The following is a 12506-nucleotide window of genomic DNA, read 5'->3' on the forward strand; positions in this document are numbered from 1 at the left end:
TGCCAAGGATAAGGGAACAATGTGAAGACACTGTGAAGGATGGAGTTGTGACAGTGGCTGTTGCGGTGGTAGAATACAATGCGGTTTTTGAGTAGGCAAGGGAAGTTGTCATGGATCTGTAGGAATATCCCACCTTGCAACTCTTGAATACAGATGTGTGTGAGCTCCAGACACAATATGATGAAGTAAGGGAAACAATGTGCATCGTTGCTACCACACAACGCCTTGCTAAGCTGCAGGAAGTGAGGCAACTGCTTACATAGGTGGAAGCAGCATAGAAGAAAGAGGAAATCCTCAAGGCCATATTGGGACCTTGATTGGATGTGGCCTACATCATCTCCATCAACATTTAGGAGAAATTGGTGAACTTGTAGAGTATGCAACAAAAAATCTAGTAGGACAGTGCAGGACGAGCCACCTAGCAGCTGGTGGAAATGATCAAACCGGAAGCCATGTAGAGTGCAACTGAGGTAGAAGTGGCACTAGTGGAGCTTGGGAATCTTTATAGTAGGATCTCTGTGCCAACAAATTGACTTGAGGGTGAGTCACGATATCTGTGTTTGGGGCCTATTGGGATGGGGTCCCCTAGGGTTAGTTTTGGGCCAAAAGCCCAAGTTTTGTTGTATGAACATGTAAAGTCTCCACAATTTGTGGTCACGGAGCCCGTAGATAATTAAAGAGTTGTAAATGCTTTTACCCTTCTTTTATGTAAGATGAGTCAGCTTTTGAATATCTACCCATGGTCTGCAGACCATGGGATTGTATAAATAGTTGTGTCTTAGGATGTCTAAGAAAAGAAATGAAGTTTGGTTTATGGGAGAAGTCTAAAGAGTTAGCGAAGAAGAGTAGGAAGAAAGGCTCTACAACTGTGTGTGCAGAGGCCTAGAGTACATTTCATAGCTAAGTGTGTAGACCCTTGTAGTTGAGTGCGTAGGGAATCCTTGAGTCTATAAGCAGAACTGAGTATTAATAAAGAATATTGTTGCAGAAATACTTGTTTTTATCTCTTTACTTCTGTTTATATGAATGCGCCTTATGTTATAATGGGTTTATGAAATAATGATGTATTGATACGCGACTTTACATGACTTATACTGTTATATGAACACAATTATTGTTGGTTGCGAGGGGCCTGACCCAGGTTCATTGTTAGTTAGCCAAACAAATCCCTACACTACTGGCCCTTTCGGCATCAGCCGGCAGAGCACGGACCATAGTCTCACCCAAAAAAGTATGGGGGGATGCTGGAACCACATTTCTACACCTTGAGATGGTTGTGATGTCAGTGAAGCTCTAGGTCTCTGTTATTCCAACCCTTTATTCTCCCCTTCAATACCTCTGCGAAGGGGTACGATTGACCTTCGCATAGCCCTCACTTGCAGTTTAGGTACTTTCTCACTCCTAGGGCAGCGTAATGTGCAGATTCCCAAATTACATTGTGTCTTATTTATCTTATTAAACAATAACATTTAGCATTGCATAAACATATATTCTTTCTTGCGTTCAATTAACCAGCATAATTACATACATTCGCGCATCACATAAGCATTATAAATGAAATTCATACACAATATGAAAAGATGCATTTAACAGGGAACAAAGACACAAATTTTACAGAATGTTTCTCTTTATTGATATCTTTAGATGATTATATACTCTATCTGCTCTATGCACATAGCTGCAGGGGTCTGCGTACTCAGCTCCAAACTTCTACCCTAGGCCACTGCACACTCATCTACAGAGCCTCTACCTACACTAAGACCCAAAACTTAGACTTCTCTCCTTATCGCTCAAGACTTCTTACTTCTATACAACTTATTACTTAGAGATTACTTATCTCTTTTTATACAATCCCATGGTCTGCAGACCATGGGTAGATCTTTACATCTGACTTTACACTTTACAAAACAAGGGTAGAAAACTGTTTATGACTCATGACACCTTCGCGCTCCGTGACCACAAAATGCGGAGGTTTTACAACTTTATTACAAAAGTTGACCCAAAACATGGGCTTTTAGCCCCAAAGCTGTCATTGGGGGATCTCGTTCCCAACAAGCCCCCAGCACAAACATTGTGACTCGCCCTCAAGTCACTTGGTAGGCATGGAGATCTTAGCACAAAGACCTCCCAGCTCAACCTGTATGACCGCAAATTCAGCAGTGCATTTTGTAGCCACCTGCTTCACATATTCAGCCATCTGCTCAGTCACCTCTCTTGAACTATCTGCCTGAAGATTTTTCTGAGTTGCTTGTAAAGTCACAAGCTTTCCTTCAATAGAGGCTATGGCCATGTAAGCCTCATCCAACCAGGGCTTCAGTTGCGCCTTCAACACTACTTCCTTGTGAAACATTGCATCATCCCGTTCTTTCAGCTGCTTGGCCTCCTATAGCTTTGCCAATATTTATGTGAGTGCGACAGTTCACACTATGCCTTTGACCTCATCATAGCATTGTTGTAGCTCACATGCTTCTATCTCTAGTCATTGTACATTAGGGTCCTACTACAAGCTCATTAGGACCTCGAACGACTGCTCAAAAAGTTGTGTGTAGTCTGCTATTGCACTTTCAACCATCACTGTTGCTTCTATGATAGTGGTTTCAAGCTACTCCTTGAATTCTGGCGGAGTTTAAGGTTGGGCCTTCAACTATGACTCGGTGATATTTAGGTTCAACTCCAACTGAACCTTTTCCATTTCTGTATGAGTGTCACACACCCCTATAGCTAGTTTGTGGACATGCACCTCGATTGGTTCTTTCTCAGGAATGGCCAACTTTGGGACCATTCGGCATGCCTCCTCCACGACCTAAATTATAAGCTTGTTTTGGTCAATCGCTTCAGTTATGGCGGTGATGGTAGAGTCTCGCTGTAGTGTCATCTTCTCATTGTTGATCCACTGCTCATCGATAACCTACTTTGTGTGTTTCTCATGGGCCCTTAACTCTGTAATCACTCCATCCTGCAAGAGGTGGAGTGCCTCACCAGGGAGCATTGCTAGATTCAACCCTACTCCCTTGAGGGTGCTGATAGTGGGAATGTCAGCTTCATTATCTGTGGTTAGTGCTCCACTAGGTAGCATTATCATGGTGGATCCCTTCGCACTCAGCATTATGACAGCTTCTGAAGTTCCAATAACAAGGTTGGTGTACATTGTGCTAGCGTGTGATGTGTGGGTCTACAACTCCTATAGACCTGTCTAGATAGCCCCAAGAACTAGTTGTTGCTACTGCTCAAACTGTTGTAGGGCCTCCGTGGTGACATCTCACACCGTGTCACCAATGTCATGTAAATCACCCTCTATGAGGGTGATTGGGTCCAACAATGTCTTAGTGGCCTTTGATTTCTTCTTGGACCCTCCTTTCTCTTGCTCCCTTAGACACTTGATGTGGGCAGAAATTGTCTATGGGTCCACACCATGCTACTCAGTTTGCTCATCCGTCTCTTCCTTTGTCTCAGGTGAAGGCAACCTCACACCTTTTTCATAGCCCCACTCTGTTCCACCTGTTTGCTTCTCCGTCTATTGAGTGGCATCGCGCTCCACCTAGGCCTTGTCAGCAGCCTCCTTCTTTCTCTTTTCGGCTAGCTATGTCATCTCGAGCTTGGATTCATCCTTCTTACGCTCTTCTTGGTTGGGGTGGGCTTTGGTCTCGGTGTCCTTGGCGATTTGGGGACTTCCGATAATACTTCAGCAACCTTTAGAGTAGCTTCTTTGGCCTCCATAACAATTTCCAATACCAAGTCCTCTGCTTCAGTATCTATAGATGTGGCAGGGGTCAACATAACACTACTCAGAAATGCTTGTGATGTCTCTGGTAAGTTATCATATGCTGAACTCGCTATCAAAGCCTCAAATAATTCTCGGTTCATTTGTGCCTAAGAGCTCAACAACTCAATTCTCAAAACTCCAAGTGTTTTTCGTTGGATAGCCACCTGTAATTTATAGGGAATTTTGAATTCAAATCTAACTGTTCCCCCCACATTCAGTTCATTAATGCCCGATTGGTGCAAATTTTCAAGTATCTGACCCATAAATTTAATCTTAAATGTTGCCTTCCCACTTCATTTGGCCGCATTTCTACCATCAAATCATGAACAGTGAGTTTAATGGCCACTTTCCATCCGACCTGCACGATTTCTCCCTAGGTAGAACAAATCCCTTCACGATGTTGTGAACCCTGTGACACTTCCTTACTTCACACAATCCTCCAATCGCGCAGCTTTACAACTTGGGTAGTGTAGTTTATAGTCCCATGCCTCCTTTCATCTACCTTGAGTGCTAAGACTGTGCTTCCTTCATATATTCACATGGTTGTACCATGGGTGTATGGCTTCATTCGACTACCATTCACCTTTCCTCGGAAGGGATCTCCATTCAATTTGACTAGCTGAACCGCTCCTCCATCAATAATCTCCTTAATGACATAGGGCCCTAACTAGTGCATTCTAAATTTCCATGGAAATAAATAAGAGTTGCTGACATATAACGAAACCAATTCATTTACCTTAAAGGTGCGCAACTTAATGTGCCGATCATGCCATTCTTTTCGCGTTGCATTTGGACCTATTCATGAAATCTAGCTAGAAATCTTTCTTCCACAATCTCAGCCAGCTGTGCGAGTCTCTCCTCCAAGGCTCCGTATTCCATCATACCCATGAGTGTCGCTATGCGTAAACTAGGCACAATGTATTCCATAGGCATCACTACTTCAACACCATAGACAAGCCTAAAGGGTGTTTGTCCAGTCAACTTCTTGCATGTCGTCTGATAGGCCCATAGTACTGCGAGTATGCGTAGGTCCAAATCACTTCAATGAGCATTACAAACCTTGGACAATGCATTCTCGAACACTTTATTGAATGCTTCCACCACCCCGTTAGCCTATGGGTGATAAGGTGTGATCTTCTGGTGATATACCTAAAATTCCTCCATCAACACACTGATCGTCTTATTCAGAAAGTGCATACCGCGATCACTCATAAAAATCTTTGGACACCTAAATCGCATTAGTACATACTTAAAGAGGAACTGTGCAGCAGTTGTACCCGTACAATCCTTTACAGGTTGTGCCTCCACCCATCAAGTCAAATACATCGTCGCGGCGATAATGTACCTCGCTCCCATATTCTTCCCTTAGGGTTGAATGGGTCCCACAAAATCTATGGCCCATTTTACAAAGGGTTGTAACGTAATCTATGGATTTAGAGGTAGCTCATCCATCTATGAGGGCCTGCTAGTATTTTGACATACATCATCACTTTGCAGTAAGATTTTGAATCCTGATGGAGGGTTCTCCACCACAACCCTGTGCGTAGAATCTTCTGCACGGTCTCTCTCCCTGCATAATGTCCTCCCGCAATGCCCCCATGAGCATCCACAAGGATACTACTCCTTTCAAACTCCAGTACATATCATCGCAATATTTCATCAAACCCCATTTTGCACAGATGCCCAGCAATGACAGAAAGACTATTGTGCACATCACTAACTCCTTCTTCTACTAGACGGTGTATCCTTCCAGGGAAATTCCTGTCATTAGGAAGTGTATGATATCCTCAAAATGACCATCCACGATGCATATTGCAAATATTTTTGCATCAGGAAATCCCTCCAAATTAGTGCACTCTTTCCCTATTTCGATGAATGACATATGGTCTAGTCCTGCATTCAGTCATCTAGGTTTCACAATAACCTCAAAATCATACTCTTGGAACAACAACAACCACCTACAGATTCTCCCCCCCAACACAGGCTTATTGACCAGGTATTTCAATGCAGAATGATCCATATACATCTTAAAAAGGCCATCCAGTAAATAGTGTCTAAACTTATGGAGCACATATACCATGGCTAACCCCTCGCGCTCGGTGGTGGAATAGTTCTTCTCCACCTTGGACAAGCTTCTACTTGAAAATGGTAAAGGATGGTCCAAGTCTCCTCTGCCATCCTATGTCATTATTGCTCCCAGCACTACACATGACGCATCAACATGTACATGAAACTCCTTCTTCCAATCTGGGAAGACCAGAATTAGCGCAGTGACCATCTTTTCTTTCAATACATCCAAGCTTTTCTTACAGTCCTCATTCCAGCAGAATGTGACATCCTTTTTCTACAACTTCTCCATAGGTGTAGTGATCTAGGCATAACATTTGATAAACTTTCTGTAATATCCAGTATGTCCTAGGGTAGTGCGTAGCTATTTCACACTCCTCGATGCTTCTAAGTTAAGTACCACCATGATCTTTGTGGGATCTACCATCAATCCCTATCTACAAACCACATGACCCAGAAGGGTCCCAAAAAGAACACAAAACAGTCATTTCTTCAGATTGAGCATGCTTTGATATCTTCGACATGTATCTAGCATCAGGCACAAACTTTCCACATGGTGTTTCACCAGCCTAAACATAGTCCAATCATCAAAGTACACTTCCAGGAACTGATGAAAAAAATTCCTTGAACGCTGCAATGACTACACGTGAGAAAATCATAGGCACATTCTTCAATCTGAAAGGCATTACAGTGTACTGAAAACAACCCCACTCAGTCACGAAGGTCATCTTGCTCCTATCCTCTGGTGCGATTTTGATCTGATGGTACCTAGAGAACCCATCAGTGAAGGAATATGCTTCCTAGCCACCTACATTGTCCAGCACTTCATCAGTGAATGGAGGTGGGAAACGATCATGTACACAAGCATCATTCAACTTCCTGAGGTCTACATATATCCTTATTTCATCCTTCTGCTTCTTTCCTTGTACCACCATTGGGCTTACCCAATCAAATTATTCTATGAGCTCAATGATGCCTATTGCGAGCATCTTGTCTAGCCCTAAATAGACCTTCTCCTTATACTTCAGATTGAGATGATAAGGTCTTTGCTTAATTGGGTACGCATCGGGCTTTAACATGATCTTCATAACACCCAGGTCTCCAATTATCCCTTTTAGATCTGTAAACTTCATAGGGAATAAATCCTAGTACTCGTGGAGCAATTCAACGACTTTATCCACCATCGCTTCATCCCACTACTCTCCAATCTTCGCGAATTTGGGCTCTACCTCTGTACCAATAATTAACTGTTTCATTTTCATTGGCGTGGTTATATTAGGATTCTCATTCTACGGTCCCTCAACTTCGCAGTGCCCTTCTATTTCAGGGATGTTAATCTTCAACATATCCCCATCTTCCTCTTCAATGGTCACATTATAGCATTGTAGCATGTGACTTAGCTGAGTGGTCCAATCAGGTTGAATCAGGTCCGAAGGATCCTGCAGTATCCTAAAGATTGTTTCTTTCACCTCTTGTAGCACTTCGTCAATACAGTCAAACCTGTCTTTAAAGTTGAATGTCATTATGAATCCTTCATGCAGAATATCCCATTCAATTGTACCATTGCAGAGCTCTGTTTCTAAGTACTAGTTCATTGGCATGACATCCAAGGCATGACAGAACAAGTGCACCCATTCAAGTTTGGGCTTCACTCCATAAGCCTGAGCCCATTTGGCCAAGTGTGGGCACAGATCATCCTTGCCATCATACTTGTTTGTTATTCGTACCTTTAGCTTCCCAAAGCATGTTCTCATCATCTTCCTACATTCATGCCAATCATCAAAATTACCTTTGTGCGTACCCCACCACCTTACAGTGTAGCGTGCAGTGCCCAGTCCAAAGCCTGGAAGCACTGCTTTTCCAGTACCTCCCTCTCAAATGCATCCAAAAACGCATCCACATCATTCAGGCCATCGTAAGTGGGAATATTTCTGACCTCTAACAACACACAGTGTAGTGACCAGGTCATCATATTACAGCTCAGTGTGGTTACTTCAAGTAACCGATTCTGCTAGCACTCTAATTCTTCATCAGAGTCCAAGGTGCGGGAACTCTTGCAGCCCCATGTAATTCATCCATACACTATTGGATTCACCTGATGTTGGTCTTGTGTTGTTATCTTATAGATATAGTCTAAATTTTTATCACTCTCATAATGTCGGACTGGTTAAGTATAATGCGATCTTTCAGCAAGATCAAGGGGTACTATCATGCAAAGCGATTTCTTCTCAAATATCATCTTTTGCTTCTTTAGGTTGATTACCCCATTAATATCAGTAGCCCAATCAATGCCAAGGAGCGCAGGGTAGGGGTTGTTGTCATATACAATTTATATTACCTCAAAGTCAACCATTGCGCTCACTCCTTCAATACCTATAGTCATCCCTTGTAGCCACCCCATGGGGATGATCTTTCGCTGATTTTCCATCCTTAACTGGATTGGAGACCACTCCAGCACAGGTCTTCCCATCCGCTCCCAAATCTGATTCGGTAGGACATTCATGTCTGACCCTAGATCAAAAATAACCTGATCCATTTCGTATTCTCCTATCTACAAGGTCAGCCTCATCTCTCATCCTATCCTTGTTTTATGGTTACCAATATTTCGTACCACACGCGTTTCTCCCAAAGTGTTTTTGGTGCATCTATTTATAAGCTCCTGTAATCCCTTCACAACCTTGCTATCATGCAACAACTTCATGTAGGTCTCTAGGAAGTTCGTAAGCATAGAAGGCTCCATTTTCTGATCAGGCTTATCCTTGCTCCCTGAGGTGGAGGCCTCAACGAAGCTCTTCTTTTCTTCCATGAATGTTTTGTGTGCATGCTCCAAATCAAATTCAACCTCCTTCATTGGAGCTTTGCGAACCCATGCACTATCTTTGGGTTGTTTCCCCATTATCATCTCCTGTCTCAATTCCACTTCGGAGCACTATATTCACATTCAGATCCTCTTCGCAAGGCTCAAACCTCATCATCTACAAGTTCTGAGTCGACTGAGGTGGTAACGCCCCTTTATCACTTATCCTCACTATCAACGTAGTACATTCCTCCATTTCATGATCGAACAGAGTGCAATATTTGCAAGATGGGCACATTGGATTGGTGTAGTCATGTTTGTAGTGTCCTGGCCCTTTGCAATTGTAGCATATTAGCTATCCCCAACCTCTACCAGGTCCTCCTTGCCCTTAAAAGCCTATTTGCGCCATCCCCGTGCTCTGGTTAGGGAGCCACGTTTCTGCCTGAACCCTATAGGCGGGTGTTCTATCCATCATTAATTCATAACTTTTTTAGTTACACTCATCATGCCCTACTGACCTACAGAAGTTGCAGAACAGTTGTTGTGGTGTTTGTACAAAATTCTGCAACAAATGATAGTTATCCATCATATGTTTTCTTGCTAGCTGCCATATAGCGCACCACAACACAGGCCTTGTGCGTGGTCATGCTTGAGCTTCCAGCCTCAAAGGCATCAGTCCTCCTCCTGTAATATAGTTCGTAAATACTAGGCAATGGTCTTTGTCATGCCCTTAACCTTTACATTTTAGGAACTATACCTCTTTGCACACCTCCAACTGAATTGTTTTGTCCTGCTTCAAACTTTGCATTTCAAGGCAAACATTTTACAACTACGTATGGATCTGCTGAACCCCCAGATTTAGATCCTTCATCGGTGTTTCATGCAGCCTCATTGCAATCTTGAAGGCCTCTTCCTGAGTTGTTATCTTCTGTTTTGATAGCACAACCCTAAGGTGTGGAAAGAGCGAAGCCACGAACCACTCGTGATGTTGTCCATCTGTTAAGTTCATGTTAGCTTCGCAGATTTCACACTTCAACCTCTGTTATAATTCCCAAGGTATCTTGCTTGGTTTCATCACAATTTCCTTAAACCCCACTATTCACTGTGCTTCGGATTTAGGCCTACTGAACTCTTTATTCAGTGCAGTTTGGATGTCTGCCACTCCAGTGTTTGGGTTATCATTAGAGTATTTAATGTAATAGGTTAGTGCACAATCCTGCAAAGCACTAACCAATGTTGCCTTCTTCATGTGATCATCCATGATGCCCTGAGCTTCCCATACAACTTTCATGATGAACCAGAACTGGTCCGGGTCCTCATTTCCCAAGCCTTTAAACAAAGGTAACTTTACCGAATTTTCCATGTTGAACTGTGGTGGAGGTGGAAGCAGTGTGGGAAAAGTAACAGGTGATGGTGGTGAAGATGGAGGTGGTGTGGATGGAGGTGGAAGTTGAGGGAATCCTTGTCTTATTAACTGAATAGCACTTAGTGGAGAAGCCTGCGCTACTCCTTCTTCATCACCCAATGGAGGTGAAATCAATGGACTATATTGAGGACCCTTTCTTCCTTCGTTCCTGTGAGTTTTTCCGCTTTGCGTAAATCTGAACATAAAGGTAGTTACATAACCAATTTTCACACATTAACCTCTCAATCTAGGTATTCAAATACTTCAACTACATACCTTCTGGACCTTTGAAAAAGTGTCACTCCACCTCACGGTAGTTGACTAAGGTATCGACAAAGAATTCAGTCACAAATCCTCCTATGATGTGATCAAGCCAATGATCAACAATGCAAGTGATATTATCCTCAGATGCTTCCAATATCTGTACTAACTCTGGGGTCCAAAAAATAGGATTGTCAAGTCTCCACCTTCCTTGGCTATCTGCTAGCTTCGCGATCCACTCGTATAGCTCAACCAGAAAGGAACAAAAAAAGATCTTGTGGATTTCTATATATAGGTACCTATCCAGCCACTGTTCCTTTCTCAGTCGTGGGTTTCTGTTCTCCTGCACCATGAATTCGTGGATCTTCCTATCCAACCAATCTCCGATCTCTTTCTTAGTTGGATTCCAGTGATATGACATCAAACATCTCTTATGCAGATTCGGGTCCTGGAAATAGAGCCATTTGTTGGATACGTGGGGCATGACCCAGGTTCAGCGTTACTTAGCAAAATAAATACCTACACTACTGGCTCTTTCATCATCAGCCCATGAAGTGTGGACCGAAGTCTCACCTAAAGTAGTACGAGGGGATGCTAGAACCAAGTTTCTGCACCCTGATATAGTTGTGATGTTGTTTTATTCCTACTATTCCTTCTTTCACGAAGGTCATTAAGCTCTAGGTCTTTGTCAGCCTAGCCCTTTATTTCACCCTTCAATACCTTTGCGAAGGGGTACGATTGACCTTCGCGAAACCCTAACCTGTGGTTTAGGTACTTTTGCACTGCTAGTGCAGTGTACTGTGCAGATTCCCAAGTTACCTTAAGTGTCTTACTTATCTTATTAAAAAATCGTAGTTAGTGCCATGTAAATAGATATTCTTACTTGTGTTTAATTAACCAACATAATTACATACATTTGCGCATCACATAAGCATTATAGATGAAATTCATACACAATATGACAAGATGCATTTAACAGGGAACAAAGACACAGGTTTTGCAAAATTTTCCTCTTTATTGGTATCTTCAGACGATTACAAACTCTATCTGCGCTGCACACACAGCTACAGGCATCCGCGCACTCATATGTGGACTTCTACCCTATGCCTTCGTGCACTCAGCTGTAGAGCCTCTACCTACACTAAGACCTGAAAATTAGAATTCTCTCCTCATCACTCAAGACTTCTTACTTCTCTACAACTCATTACATAAAGCTTACTTAGCTCTTTTTATACAATCCCATGGTCTGCGAACCATGGGTAGATCTTTACAACCAACTTTACACTTTACAAAATAAGGGTAGACAACCCTTTATGACTCATTACACCTTCATGCTCTGCGACCACAAAATGTAGAGGCATTACAACTATATTACAAAACTTGACCCAAAACATGGGCTTTTAGCCCCAAAATTGTCCTTGGGGGATCCCGTTCCCAACAATTACTGTTAACTATTTATGCAAAGATTATCTTGTTGTATGCCGAAGTTGTCGAACACTTAAGCTGATCTGGGTAATTACTTGATTATAAGAAATCTTTGACGTGCGTAAATAGTGGATTTGTCGATTCAGGGTCCGTGAAAGATAGTCATAGACCTTCATAGAGGTCTAGAGGTTGATTAAAGAAGTCACATTGATAAGCCTTAAAGGACTATCAATCTGTGGGAAGGCAGAGTTAGGGCATAAAATGACATTACACTAATATATGGGTGCGGAAACTTGGTTCCAGCATCCTTGCATACTACTTTGGGCGAGACCATGGATGTTTATAACATAGATCGTTGTAGTATTTATAATGACCATATGCTAAAACATGACAAACATATTGTTTATTGGAGCTTTATAACACAACTCATTATGGTATTTTCAATAATAACCACATATACACACATACACATTTTATTCACCCAACGGATAATCATACTATCTATGGTGATTTATAAATCCAACTCACTACAATATTTAAAATAATACACACATATACACATATGTACATTTCTCAACCAACAAACTAAAGGATACAATGCTTGCATCCACAATAAGGGAATCCAAAGGCTCACGCCTCCATCCTCAAAGTAATACCAAGATTCACCTCCCTCCTAAGAAGTCTAGAATCCAATACAAGGTGAAATTTGCATCTAATGTCGAACACTACAATCAAACATCACTTTTCCTCTCCACAAAAAATTACTGGCTCATTATTCCAAGGCACAC

This window comes from Pinus tabuliformis, chromosome 8 (assembly GCF_031772625.1).
Source record: "Pinus tabuliformis cultivar Carrire ecotype Pingquan chromosome 8, CPIR1, whole genome shotgun sequence".
NCBI classification, from domain to species: Eukaryota; Viridiplantae; Streptophyta; class Pinopsida; order Pinales; family Pinaceae; genus Pinus; species Pinus tabuliformis.